Source organism: Schistocerca serialis, chromosome 1 (genome assembly GCF_023864345.2).
Source record: "Schistocerca serialis cubense isolate TAMUIC-IGC-003099 chromosome 1, iqSchSeri2.2, whole genome shotgun sequence".
In the NCBI taxonomy this organism is placed as follows: Eukaryota; Metazoa; Arthropoda; class Insecta; order Orthoptera; family Acrididae; genus Schistocerca; species Schistocerca serialis.
The window spans coordinates 737,194,783-737,210,033 of NC_064638.1; the positions used below are offsets into that span (position 1 = coordinate 737,194,783).

Consider the following 15,251-nt stretch of genomic DNA (forward strand, 5'->3'; position numbering starts at 1 on the left):
ATCGTTGATGAAATCTTGTTGATTCTCCAAAGAAATGACCCCAGTAAGGGTAAAGAATCTAGTAGCCTACAGTGACGTCTGTCAAATTGTTTCTAAATTGGACCACATTTAATGGATTATATTAAAGATTACTATTAATCATTGGCGTGATCATAGTTAATAATTGAAAAATACTGTAGAACATAATCATAACCTATGACAGTCAGAATACTGGAGAAAATTCACTACAAGAACAGTAATAAGACATGTATGAAACTAGTAAATTCTATCCAGTTTAAGAGAATATCCACACTCAAAATCTGAAGCTGTGTTTATACACCACAGTGCATGTGAAACATTTTTATCCATTGCCACAATTGGTATTAATGAAAGAGAGATTTCACATAAATGTTACATTACCTAGATTGGTGTTGAGATATTTGTCGAAATGACATTTGTAATGAGAAAAAAATTGAAATCTGCAATGCCTGCAAAAGAAGCAAAAACTATTCATACGGAGATTTTAAATGGTAACGAATGTATTCCAATAAATCACCGGCAGTACCTGTGTGGTTCTTTATGATGACTTGTGATTAAGGCTTCGGGGGAATGTTGAGAAAATAGAATTAGACAAAACACAGTTTGGATCTTATAAGTACCTCAGCAAAATCAAACATGAAATTTTCACTCTTACGAACAGTTATATGGGAAGGAAATCAGTCTGACCAAAAAAAATTATGTACCCTGTAGGTAACCGTACCCTTCTTTCACCAACATTAAAAGCGAACTGGAAACATGATGGACCAAAAGAAACCTTCCACATACGACTTGGTTACGTGCCAGGAAAGGTGATTTGTATTACTATTTGTCCTGACTGAGTATTTGATGCCTTTTCTCTGCTCCCGCGAAGAGAGCTACCCGTTACTTGGCACTTGGCAGTATATAGCCAATGTAAGAAACGTGTAATCACATGCCGATCAGATGCGCTATGCAACACAGGATACCTTCACGATTGTTCGTTTGTTTGACATTATTAATAAATACGTTTCAGTTGCGTTATAAAAAGGAAAACAGAAAGTAAAACTAGAAAGTATCACCAGAAAACTGGCCGATCTTTAATACAACTGATGACGAAAACGGCATGCATTGGTAATTTTATATCGAAGTGTCAGGAAGGAAAATACATTAAAAATATTTATTACGAAAATGATCATTTATTACGCCTCGGTATGTAACTTGTGTCTATGGTTGTCATTCATCTTTGATGTTTGCAAGGCTCTTCACACTAAATAAACTTCGTTCGACGCAAATGCGTTGGAACTGCTTTGACGAAAGAGAACACTAAATTTCGAGGGGAGGGAACTGGGAAGCACCGCGTATTCGCTTGTGCGTTTTTTAACTTTTTGTGTGAGTTTCGTTTGGAAATAAATTGTGATTGTTCTTTACAAGTTTTGTTAAAATCAAACTTTCGTCGATAAGAAGCAGTGTTCGAGGAAAAGTCTAGAGCCAGCAGACCAGTCCCACGCAAGGTGAGAACTGAAGAAATAGTTTTGTTTGTAAACATGTATGCTCGCTGTCAGCTGAGAACGTGAAGTGCGGCTGTTTAGCAGTGTAAGTTTTCGTGTATGTTGTAATTTGTTACATTGATTTTTTTTTTTCCTCCGTCAGCCTCCTATCGATCTGAACACTAGATCTGCGAAAATATCTCGTTTAGTTTTTGCAAATATTTGAGGACGGATCGAAACGTTAATTCTTTCTGCCCCACTGCTTAATCCATGTACAGACACAAAAGTGAAAGTGGTATCCTTTGTAATATGTAGTTTCATAGATCCTGGTTGGCATTCACCATTACTTTCATTACATTTGGTGTCATTGAATGCATTTATCAAACAAATTACGAGAAAATTGAAATTTCATTTTGCTTCGTTGCTTACAAAATGACTTGACTCAAAGAAAGAGAGAGAGAGATCAGTTTTTGAAAGGGCCTTATACCGTTCTTTAGTAGCAGATTGATACCGTTCACAACTGAAGAGTGATTGATCATATTTAGTCATTTCATGATAATGTCTGAAAGTGATGTAGGGACAGTCGTCGTGCCCATCAAGTTGATGAACGTGTCATAAGAATAACTTTGGGTTGTTTATTACAAACTATTTTTAGCAGAGAACTCATACTTAGGAAGTGTACTGCTTAAAACCCTACCCAGCCATCAAGATTTATGTTTCGTCTGTTTCTCCTAAATCATCTAACATGAATCTTTCAATGGTTACATTGAATTCCTTTTCCAACATAGACAGTGTACATTTCTTATGCAAACAGAACCTCTGTCAGTACATGTATCTGTTTTCATCAGATGCTTGGACTCTTCATTTCTAACTGCAGGGACTACATTATTTGATAAGTAAATTTACACCATGAAATGTTATTAACTGGCAATTAAAAACGTTGCCTGAGAGGAAAAGTTTATTTGTAATACATGTCTTGGTTTAAAAAGGCACTGTAAAGAGAAGTGATATTTATGTAAAGCAGCCTGTGAAGCCTGTCATAGTTATCGTAAGAAGTAAACTACATAATAAACCATGTGATACTTCCATTTGCAGAACTGTTATGTGTTCACATATTAAATATACCAAGAATATCATAGATCTAATATGTTTCTAGCATTAGCATGCTTAATATAATTGCCACTTGACTGAACTTCAATTGGTGCAAATTTAAATACAACTTTTCTTTCATGAGGAAGTAGTACAACATGACTTTTAAGTAGAAACGAGTATAATCCACATGGTACCATTATAAAATGGCAATATAAAATAATGAATAGTATGTTGGTGATGTACACCATTTACATGATACATGATATGAATAAGAATCAAGGGACTGGTCACAACAAAGTTACCTTTGTCATTTGTAGTTAATGTTTGGTATACCCCATTATGAAGATAGAGGTATGTGGCATGAATCAGAATATAAAGTAAAGAGAGAATTAGCAGGCATAAAATGTATTTATTTGTATGTTACTTGAACAACTGCCCTTGGTATGATTAGATAGGCTAGAAAGAAACATAATAAAATTAGAACAGTTATGCCCTTCTCAATTTTAGCAAGTAAAATAAATCAAAATCATCCCCATTCAGGTATCTGGGTGGGGACTACTTGGGAGGAGGAGGAGGGGCGGGAGGCGAGCCAAAACGAGAATGATGATAATTATGGCCTGCTTGCTACATAGGAAGGAGTAGCCTGTGACAAACAACTCTAATCTTAATTTGTAAACGGCACTTTTTCTGTCTACCAAGAATTGTTTTTCGTGTGTAACGAATTTTTCCAGCTATGTATTTCACTCCTTTTTGTGCCACATTTGATTCAGTCTGTGAAGTATGAGCTCATACTAGCCGTGACAGTGCTCAATTTGAATGAACGTTCACTATCTGTCAGATCATTACGAATCTATATTTCACCCGTCACAAGCAATAATACAGTAGAGCATGCTATAATTGCCTTCTCCCGCCTTCAGCTTGTGAAATGCGAGTGCGTCTTCGTTAGCCAGAGCATATTTACGAGGCCGGAACTTAATTTACTTTGCACGTGGCAGAGCTGCTTTAATGACTAACAATTTATTAAAAGTGGGGCATATTCTGTGTACTGCACACAGGCGACGTAGCGTTGCTCTGGTGATGCAACTTGTTTGCTACCAGCTTGGCATGACAGGTCGACGGACTTTGGCCCGGCGGCAAAGCACACATTTGCTGGTTGGCCGCCCAGCTCCCGGCCAGTTGTCGAACATCACAACAGCTGTTGTTCTGTCGGAGAACACGTAATTAAAAACTTGTTTTGCCGAACTCAGAATTTAAAGTGTTTGTCAATATTATTTATTGATGATATCCTGTTTCTGTATAAGTATTCTTGTAATACTGTATGGGTCACTTTTTAAATTGGGAGAAAAAGACGATAGGTCCAAAAGTTCGCTAACACAACTCTTTCTCGCCTACGAAATCGGAACATACTACGCATGTCGAGGGTATATTTTAATTTGGCAATTTTTCGTAAAACCGGCCAACTTGACTTTTGCTTTGCTTGTCAAAACGAAGGTGAAGGGGGTATTACGGGAGGAGAAATCCTTTCTTAAAGGACATTGATCCAAATAGCTCGGGTTGTACTACTATGTACGAGGTGTTGTCGTAAAGTTCTAATTATTATATCGAAAAAAATAAAGTTACGTAAATTTTAATTTTTGCTTGGTACATGTATGGAGATCTGATAGCGATTGAAATCTCCTCGCTACAATACCTGAGTGAGTCGTTAAGGAAGCCGAAACAAAATGACTCTGCCCATTGATAAACTGGAATCTCGTGCGATAATTCGTTTTCTGCAGCAGCAGAAACGTTGCAGCTGTCAGGACAATCCAGATGACTTTAGCCATCTGGACTTCCCTGACACTGTTGTAACCTTTCCACTATCGTGGAGAACGAACTGCACGATACTCCACTTTATCGACGGACTACGTCATTTTGATTTGGCTCGTCTAGCGGCATGCTACGGTACTATGGCGAAGAGATTTCAATATCTACCAAAGGTGCTCACGCTTATGTGCAAAACAAAGAAAAAAAATTACGTCACTGTATTTTTCCGAAGTGATAGTTAAACGTTTATGAGTATCCCTAGTAAAGGTCTCTCACGTGAGCGCGATGAAGACTGCGAATGGGACCAGGCGATCACAGTTACAGAACGGAAGCAGCAACAGTCTTTTTAACGTTAGTGACCAGGGAAGCATCATCGTGGAGGAAGGGTTGATTGGTACTGCTGTGACGATATTTACAGGTGGGATTGGGAGGGAGAACTTTTAGCCCCTTGGCATAGTGGCATCTGCGAGATGTTTTATTTGTTAGAACAATGCAGCGAGCATTCAGAAGTAATTATGGAAAAGAACTGCCATGTAAACAGAACATTGTACAGTGTATCGACAATTTAGGGACTCGGGACTCTGGTTCTCTCTGTAAACAGAGAAGTACAGGTCGATCAAGTATGCCAGATGCAATCGTGGAGAGGGCGAGGGAAAGTTTCGTACGCAGTCGAAGAAAATCAACGGTCTGCGCAAGCCTTGGAACTTGGAATACGGCAGCGAACTGTGTGGGAGATTCTGCGATAGCGGTACCGACTGCAGCTCGTGCACCAATTAAAACCATAGTATTATATCTCGGAGGGAATTGAGGGTAGTAGCTATAACCGTATATTGATTCATCATCAGATTAGGGCATAGCATCATATAGTAATGTATGCAGTTTCGTTCTTTAAAACTTCATACATACGTCAAAAAAAGCCTGTGGTTTGGAGCTGGATGAAAAGCTTAACCAGAGGCTCTGTCGATTCTGCAATGGTCTCGGGTGCAAATTTCATGTCCTGTGGCACCGGATAGAGAAACGTAGGCATCCCATTAATACGCCGGGCGTTTTCACTCAGCAGAAGCAACTGCTCGTGTACCAGAGTTCGTATGGTGTGTACATCGTACTTTTTGTGACTATATTAGACTAGCTGACAAACCCAGAATAGCCTGGGTATTTATTTGGCCAAATTTCTGTTAGAAACGAAAACAAAAAATGAAACATGTTTGCAGTGTAACGTCGAAAAAAATTTCCTTTCCAAGTATTCGTGGAAACGCCTTTGAAATTATGGACTATGCATAAAGTACAAATGTAGAAGTACAGTACCCCGAGCAGTTTCTGTATGCTGGGCGCAGATGCTTCGCGTGTACAACGAGATTTTGTAAACGCTTCTTCATAGCTCTGTAGACGGCTAACTGGTACACCTGCCTAATATCGTGTAGGGCCCCCACGAGCACTCAGAAATGTGGCATGGATTCGAGTAAAGTCTGAAGTAGGGCTGGAGGGAATTGACACCATGAATCCTGCAGGGCTGCCCATAAATCCGTGAGAGTACGTAACAGCACGTGGCAAGGCATCCCAGATATGCTCCATAATGTTCATGTGTGGCGAGTATGATGGCCAGCGAAAATGTTTAGACTCAGAAGAGTGTCCCTGGAGCCATTCTGTAGCAATTCTGGACGTGTGGGGTGTCGCATTGTCCTGCTGGAATTGCCCAAGTCCGTCGCAATGCACAATGGACATGAATGGATGCAGGTGATCAGACAGGATGCTTACGTACGTGTCATCTATCAGTGTTGTATCTAGACATATCAGGGATCCATATCATCCCAGCTACACACGCCCCACACAAATACAGAGCCTCCACCAGCTTGAGCGTTCCCCTGCTGACATGCAGGGTCCATGGATTCATGAGGTTATCTCCATACCCGTACATGTCCATCGTCCATCCGCTCGATACAATTTGAAACGAGACTCGTCCGACAATGCAACGGGTTTCCATTCATCAACAGTCCAATGTGAGCGTTGACGGGCCCAGGCGAGGTGTAAAGCAATGGCTCGTACGCTGACACTTGTTGATGGCCCAGTATTGAAATCTGCAGCAATCTGCGGAAGGGTTGCACTTCTGTCCCGCTCTAGCAGGATCTTTTTCCGGCCGCATCGATGTCGGAGATCTGATGTTTTACCGGATTCGTGATATTCACGGTACACTCGTGAAATGGTCGTAGGGGAAATTTACCACTTCGTCGCTACCTCAGAGACCACACCACGTTCTAACTCACTTAAAACTTGATAACCTGCCATTGTAGCAGCAGTAACCGATCTAACAACCGCGGCAGACACTTGTCTTATAAATTACAGGCGTTGCCGACCGCGGCACCGTACTCTGCCTGTGTTCCGTCTCTGTGCATCTCAGTGATTAAGATATCGTGTCTCCTGAACTATGATAGTTCTTAACCCTTTAGCGATTGTCGCCTGACTGCAGGAGATTGTCGTGCCAAGTGTGGTTGAAATAGGTCCAGTAGTTTATGAGAAGTTGTGGAACATTCACACATACATGCATTTTTATTACATGTACGGATAAACTCCACAGTATACCGGAGTAGTCAGCAACGGGTCACCTGTTCTTAACGAGGGCGACACAAATTGTTGCTGGTTAGAAAAAGGAAAAGAAACCAGTAATGGTTAACTGCAAGGGTGTCCAGGATAAATTTGCAGAGTTACCTCTCATTCAGTAACGTTAACCCTTTTGCTACGATGAACTTCTGTAGAAGTCGGGAGCGAATGTGCCGCTCAGCCGGTCATATTTCTCCGCTTCACTACGCTCGTCTTGTGTGGAAATTTGACCTCTGCACCATCTAGCGGCTTTGTTCAAAGTCTGTAGACGGCAGTTGCTTTCGGTTTCAAAGCGTCTAATCAGAAGCGACGCGTTGTTAACCTCAGTTAGTTTCTACCAGAATTGATGTGGTAGACAAGCGATATACTGTGGAGGAAGCTCTTTCTCTCATACTGGGCAGTGACTTTCAAGATGAACGCGAATCATCATCCGAATCTGGCGATGAACATGAAACGCCGAACGCAGCTGCTTCTACATCAGGTACACGTGCTACTCCAGCTATTCCATTGACATCCCCAGACTTGGATTTGTGCACAGATACGACGTACAACATCAAAAACATATGTGATTTGTATAAATATTTTCCCGAATACATACATATAAAGTTCAATGATTACGGTAACACTACGAGTGTGAAAGCAGGACAGAGTAGCGCCGCGGGGAGCGCGAAAAATATGCCGTACAACGGCCACGGTCGGGCGGGACTGATGCTCGTCCACAGCGCACGACGCAACGTGAAATGGTTAACAACCGCTCGTTAACACATGTAGCAAAAAGCTGGCTGAAACCATAGATAAGTAGCAGTGAACTATTCTGAATGGACTGCATAGGCTGCGTATCAGTGCTCTGGCTAACTAAGTAGTGGAAGGATTCAGAGAAAGCTGGGAAAAAATCTCAATAAATTCTACGATCATGCCATAGTGACGTGACGTTGTATTAAACGTATTCTCAGAAAATTATTTGGAGGAGCTGATGGGAACCTCACCAGCGAAAAAGACTAACTGAATTCACTCTCAGTGAACAGTTCCAGAACTTCTCAGTTCATTGAGTGTAGAGGTAAGAAACGGCGACCGCAATGGTATTACAGCATCGTTGATCACTGGTGCCGTACGAGAAGTTTAGAAATGTAGAAAGGCACATCTACTGGTTCAGATTCATGGAAAGAATCAAGAGAAAGTGGAAAGTTCAAACATTTTATGTTGTGATTTCTCTGTATCCACGATTTTGGATTTGCACATAGCTGTTGGCAGTATGACTCAAAGCGCGGAGTCAAATTAAAATAAAGCAAGCTGAAAAATGCTCCTATTGGAACACAGAGAAACTGAATATGATTACTACAGAAGACTGACAGAAAAGTGGGTAACCATGTGCCTCAATCCTCGTAACGCCCTCCCCACTAAGAATTTTGGTGCGCGGACACATTCGCGCTCTTTTAACATAGAACGTTCTAAATCGTTTTACCCTGTCTCTCATCGTAGTGAAGCCTCCGTACTCAGCCCCTCCATCTAGCTGCCATATACAGGGTGAGTCACCTAACATTACCGCTGGATATATTTCGTAAACCACATCAAATACTGACGAATCGATTCCACAGACCGAACGTGAGGAGAGGGGCTAGTGTAATTGGTTAATACAAACCATAAAAAAAAATGCAAGGAAGTATGGTTTTTAACACAAACCTTCGTTTTTTTAAATGGAACTCCGTTAGTTTTGTTAGCACATCTGAACATATAAACAAATACGTAATCAGTGCCGTTTGTTGCATTGTAAAATGTTAATTACATCCGGAGATATTGCAACCTAAAGTTGAAGCTTGAGTACCACTCCTCCGCTGTTCGATCGTGTGTATCGGAGAGCACCGAATTACGTAGGGATCCAAAGCGAACGGTGATGGACCTTAGGTACAGAAGAGACTGGAACAGCACGTTACGTCCACATCCTAACACCTTTTTATTGATCTTTTTCACTGACGCACATGTACATTACCATGAGGGGTGAGGTACACGTACACACGTGGTTTCCGTTTTCAATTACGGAGTGGAATAGAGTGTGTCCCGACATGTCAGGCCAATAGATGTTCAATGTGGTGGCCATCATTTGCTGCACACAATTGCAATCTCTGGCGTAATGAATGCCGTACACGCCGCAGGCTGCCACAGTACGTTGTTTCATATCCTCTGGGGTTGTAGGCACATCACGGTACACATTCTCCTTTAACGTACCCCACAGAAAGAAGTCCAGATGTGTAAGATCAGAAGAACGGGCTGGCCAATTTATGCGTTCTCCACGTCCTATGAAACGCCCGTCGAACATCCTGTCAACGGTCAGCCTAGTGTTGATTGCAGAATGTGCAGGTGCACCATCATGCTGATACCACATACGTCGACGCGTTTCCAGTGGGACATTTTCGAGCAACGTTGGCAGATCATTCTGTAGAAACGCGATGTATGTTGCAGCTGTTTGGGCCCTTGCAATGAAGTGAGGACCAATGAGGTGGTCGCCAATGATTCTGCACCATACATTTTCAGTCCACGGTCGCTGTCGCTCTACCTGTCTGAGCCAGCGAGGATTGTCCACGGACCAGTAATGCATGTTCCGTAGATTCACTGCCCCGTGGTTTGTGAAACCCGCTTCATTGGTAAACAGCTAGAACTGCAACGCATTCTCTGTTAATGCCCATTGACAGAATTGCACTCGATGATTAAAGTCATCACCATGTAATTGATGATGTAGCGACACATGAAACGGGTGAAAGCGGTGACGAAACAGTATGCGCATGACACTACTTTGACTCAGTCCACCGGCTCTCGCTATGTCCCGTGTACTCATGTGTGGGTTCATGGCAACAGCAGCTAACACACCAACTGCACCCGCTTCTCCTGTGACGGGCCTGTTACGGACCCGTTTGCGTGCAACGAGCATACCTGTTGCACACAGTTGGCGGTAGATGTTTTGCAATGTGCGGCACGTTAGATGCTCTCTGTCCGGGTACCGTTCTGCATACACCCTGCAGGCTTCAGCTGCATTTCGTCGACACTCGCCATAGATGAGTATCATCTCCGCCTTTTCAGAGTTCGAATACACCATGGTCACAGTTCCTACAACACTACACTATCACAGGCGTCTGGTAACACGGTGTACTCCAGTTGGTCTGCGTGCGGAGACGAATGCAGAATAACAATAGCAGCAAGCGCTACATGCGGACACTGCGACAGCTAGACCAAACCACAACAGTGCGCTACAGCCACACTCGTAAACACGGTCGTCATCATAAACATGTCCCTGCAGATGCTGCTCGCCGACCGTGGCCCGTGTTTGTTACAACACGCAACTGAACGTCGGAGGTTTCAAGCGTCAACTTTAGGTTACAATATCTTCGGATGTAATTAACATTTTACAATGCAACAAACGGCACTGATTACGTATTTGTTTGTATGTTCAGATGTGCGAACAAAACTAACGTGGTTCCATTTTAAAAAAACGTAGGTTTGTGTTAAAAAACATACTTCCGTGCATTTCTGTATGGTTTGTATTAAACACTTACACTAGCCCCTCTCCTCACGTTCGGTCTGTGGAATCGGTTCGTCAGTGTTTGATGTGGTTTAAGAAATATCCAGCGGTAACGTTAGGTGACTCACCCTCTATATATCTTCCACCCTCTCCTTTTTCTCCCTTTCTCCTGTCTGTCTCCCCACTGTCACTGTCTGTGCCCCTTTCTCTCGTTCTTCTGTACCACTGTCCCCTTCTCGGCCACATTCACTGTCTAGCTGTCCCACTAACATCGTCTTTGTCCCATTCTTTTTCTCTCCCATTGCCACTGTCTCCATTTCTTTCTCACTTACAGCCTGCTGTCTCTTTTTGACCATCACTGTCTCATCAAATGTGTCCTTGGGGATGATTTGCTCGGGGTTTTGATCCCTAGACCAGGAAACTTTAACGTGTTGGTGTAGGGATAGGGCAGTTTTTTTCCGTTTTGTTCTTCACGGGACTACGAGGGGGAGGGGAGGAGGAGGCGGAGGTCCAGACCCAGACCCTAATCCCCACCCCGAAGCCTGTGTATGGTTTCCACTCATTGGTGTTTTTCATTTCCACTGTCTCCTCTCTCTTTTAATGCCACTGCTACCACCTGCCGGCCGCGGTGGTCTAGCGGTTCTAGGCTCGCAGTCCGGAACCGCGCGACTGCTACGGTCGCAGGTTCGAATCCTGCCTCGGGCGTGGATGTGTGTGATGTCCTTAAGTTAGTTAGGTTTAATTAGTTCTAAGTTCTAGGCGACTGATGACCTCAGCAGTTAAGTCGCATAGTGCTCAGAGCCATTTTTTGCTACCACCTCGATCCATCTGTCTTTCTGTTTTACTTCCATCGTCTTTCATTGAACATTACTATCGCCTCTCTCTTTGGCTCTCACTGCTATTATCGTTATCCATCTCTTTTTCTCTTTCACTGCCACTTTCTCTCTCGCATCATCACTGTCTCCACTCTCTTTCTCTCCCACTGACACAGTCTACATCTATATCTACATATGTACCCCACAAGTCACTGTACGGTGTATGGTGGAGGGTACCATGTACCACTACGAGCTGTTCCTTTCCTGTTGCACTCTCAAATAGAGCGAGAGGAAAACGGCTCTCTCTACGAGGCCTAATTTGTCATATCTTATCGTAGTGGTCTTTACAGGAAGTGCATGTTGACAGCACTAGAATCGTTCTACAGTCAGCTTCAAATGCCGGTTCCCTAAATTTCCTCAGTAGTGTTCCTCGAAAAGAACGTCGCCTTCTGTCCAGGTATTCCCATTTGAGTTCCTGAAGACTCTCTGTAATACTTGCATGTTATTTGTACCTATTGGTAAGAAATCTAGCAGCCTGCCTCCGAGTTGCTTCGATGCCTTCCTGTAATCTAACCTGGTGCGGATCCCAAACCCTTGTGCAGCACTAGCATGCTATATACGATCTTCTGTACAAATGAACCACACTTCCCTAAAATTCTCCCAGTTAACGGAAGTAGACCATTCGCCTTACTTGCCACAATCCTTACGTGTGCCAGCCGTTTCATATCGCTTTGCAATGTTACACCCAGATATTTAAACGACGTGACTGTGTCAAGCAGCACGCTACTACTGCTGTAACCGAACATAATGGGTTTGTTTTTCCTAATCATCCACACTTTTTTCTACATTTAGAGCTAGCTGCCATTCATCACACGAATTAGCAATTTTGTCTAAATCATCTTTACACTACAGCATCAACAGCAAACAACCGCAGATTGCTGCCTACCCTATCTGCCAGATCATTTATGTATATAGAAAATAATAGTGGTCCTATCACTCTTACCGGGGGCACTCCTGAATATAGCCTACTGTGATGAACACTCGCCGTCGAGGTCACCATAGTGGCTTATATTGCTTAAGAAGTCTGAGCCACTCTCATTCCTGTGAACCTGTTCCGTATGCTCGTACCTTCGTTAACAGCCTGCAGTGGGGCACCATGTGAAATACTTTTTGGAAATGTAGAAATACGGAATCTGTTCGTTGCCTGTCATTCATAGTTTGCAGTATATTATGTGAGGAAAGGGGAAGCTGAGTTTTACCGAACGGTACTTTTCTGAAACCGTGCAAATTCGTGAATATAAGCATTTCGGCCTCAAGGAAATTTATTGTATTCACACACAGAATATGCTCAAAAATTCTACGGCAAACTTATGTTAAGGATACTGGTCTGTAATTTATCGTATCAGTTCTTTTATTCTTCTCATACACTGGAGTCACCTGCGGTTTTTTTTTTCGGTCTGTTGGGACTTTTCACTGGTCTTCTACTGTCTGTGTTTCTGCTGTTCCTATTCAGTACAAAAGAGCGCGAACATGTTCGCATGCTAAAATTTTGTTGAGGAAGCAGAATGAGGATTAAGGCAGCTGGTTCCCCACTTTCCTGTCAAGAGTCTTTAAAAGATGAGCATGTTCGCCTTTTTTGTACTACTACAGGAGCAGTTTTCAGCTAGTCGCCTTCTTTTCTCTATTACAGCAGTGTGTGCTGCTTATATCCAACGAATTCTGTAGGTCAGTAAAGTTCTGATTGTTCATTACACTGTTGGACCTCCTTTTTCCCGGCTTAGTGCAGCAGCTAGACGTAGCATGCACTCCACGAGTCATTGGAAGTGCCCTGCAGAAATATTGAGCCATTCTGCCTCTATAGCCGACCATAATTGCGAAGTGTTGCCGGTGTAGGATTTTGTGCACTAACTGACCTCTTTATTACGTTCCATGTTGGGCGATCCGGGTGGCCAAATTACTCGGTCGAATTGTCCAGAATGTTCTTCAAACCAGCCGCGAACAATTTTGGCCTGGTGACATGTTGAACTGTCATTCATAAAAACTGCATCGTTTTTTGGGAACATGAAGTCCATGAATGGCTGCAAATGGTCTCCATTGGCGATGATTGCTATGCTCAGGAGAATGGTGTGCCCCAGAGCAGTGTCCTCAGTGTCACATTGTTTGCCATCGCTATCAGTTGCATTTCCTCCACAGTCAAGAGCCCTGTCAAATGCTCTTTGTTTGTGGATGACTTTGCAATCTTCTACTCTTCCTCTGATCTTACGACGACGACGATGACAAGGCAGCTACAGCTGACCAACAACTGGTTTTCGGTTTTGCCCGGAGAAGACTAAATGTGTCAATTTCAACCGTGCTCGTCGGAGTTCTAACCAACCAGTACTTACAGTGGGGGACAATATTTTACGTTTTAAAGACACTGTGCGCTTTTTGGGTTTATTATTTGACTCGAAATTAACTTAGCTCTCACACCTGAAAGAAGTACGAACAAAGAGCTTCCGGTTGTTGAACATTTTGAAATGCCTTGGCGGAAAAACATGGGGAGCTGACAAAACCTCCTGCAGTTTTATAGGGCATTTGTTCGATCACGCTTAGACTATGGCAATGTGGTCTACGGATCGGCCCGTCCTTCCTACCTCCGGATGTTAGATGATGTCCACCATGAGGGCATTCGGATATCGACTGGAGCCTCTCGGACCAGCCCAGTTCAGAGTCTGTGTGCAGAGGCTGGTGAACCACCACTCTGGATTCGGCGACGTATCCTTTTGGCTCGCCAGGCGCTGAAAATCTCAGTGTCACCTCAGTCATTGGCATTTAGTTCAGTCATCCAACCCACCTTCGAACGACTGTTCAGGAATTGGCCCCAAGTGATGCAGCCATTTGGTATACATGCTACAGACTGTCTCAAAGATATGGATCTCTCGGGCATGAAAACACACACCCAGGGATGTAACGCACTGCTGCCTTGGTGTTTTCAGAGGCCCAAACTGATTTTAAGTTTGACACAGTACACGAGAAGTTGTACTCCAGATTTGGTTTTTAAAACTTTGTTTTCGTCTATTTTAAGTATGTCCCATAGTTTTATCATTATTTATACAGATGGATCCCAGCATGAGAATGCTCTTGGTTGTTCTGCGGTTTTCCCTGATAGGGTTTTTAAAGTGTGTCTTCCAGAACAATTTACAAATTATGATGCGGAGTTATATGGCATTCTGATGGCGCGTATATGGCATTCTGATGGCGCTGCAGGGGGTTCACAGACATCACCGTACGAGTTTTCTTGTCTGTTCCGACTCTCTTAGTGCACTGCAAGCACTTCACCAAATGTATCAGTTAGACCCGCTGATTCAGCTCATCCATGACTCCTTACAGAGGCACCAACACCGTGGCAAGGAGGTGATTCTTTGCTGGGTCCCTGGCCACATTGGGATACAGGTTAATGACTTGGCCGACAAAGCTGCCAAGAAAGCATATTGAGATAGTGTTGTCCATCGATGTCTCATCCCACTGCACGCCATCATCTCATTTTCTGACAGATGCATCATGCGTCAGTGGGAGACTGAATGATTCCAGGTGACAGACAACAAACTGCGGTCGCTCCAATCAACCACAAAGGCTTGGTGGACCTCATGTCAGCCTCGCTGCTGGAAGGAGGTTTTGCTTGCCAGACTGCGCATCGGGCATAGCGCTTTCACACATGGCTTCCTGCTCTGGCAGGAGGATCCACCACTTTGTTAAGTTCGTGGCGCGCCGTTTTCAGTTCAGCATATTGTGGCTACGTGTGTCCTACGTACTGACATTAGGGCAGCCATCAGTCTGGCTGGAGATCTGCCCATCATCCTCGCAGATACCGATACCAGTGTTACAATAGTGGTGAATGTTTATGAACTGTCAGGCCTCATCCCTAAATTGGGGGGAAGGGAGGCAGACTTTAATACGTTATAAACTGCTCCG

The 15,251-nt window shown here is 43.4% G+C and overlaps 1 protein-coding gene across 5 annotated transcripts in view; it reads left to right on the top strand.

Annotated features, from left to right (window-relative positions):
- Positions 1–1,311: 1,311 nt before the first annotated feature.
- Positions 1,312–15,251, top strand: part of LOC126481700 (carnitine O-palmitoyltransferase 1, liver isoform) — a 259,041-nt gene continuing 245,101 nt past the window's right edge. For 2 of the 5 annotated variants that reach the window (XM_050105668.1, XM_050105691.1), the window contains exon 1: positions 1,312–1,508. The gene's annotated coding sequence lies outside the window, so the exon portion shown is untranslated. Of the gene's footprint in view, positions 1,509–1,572; positions 1,591–15,251 lie in introns of those variants that run through there. The other 3 variants (XM_050105652.1, XM_050105684.1, XM_050105676.1) reach the window with 2 other exon arrangements.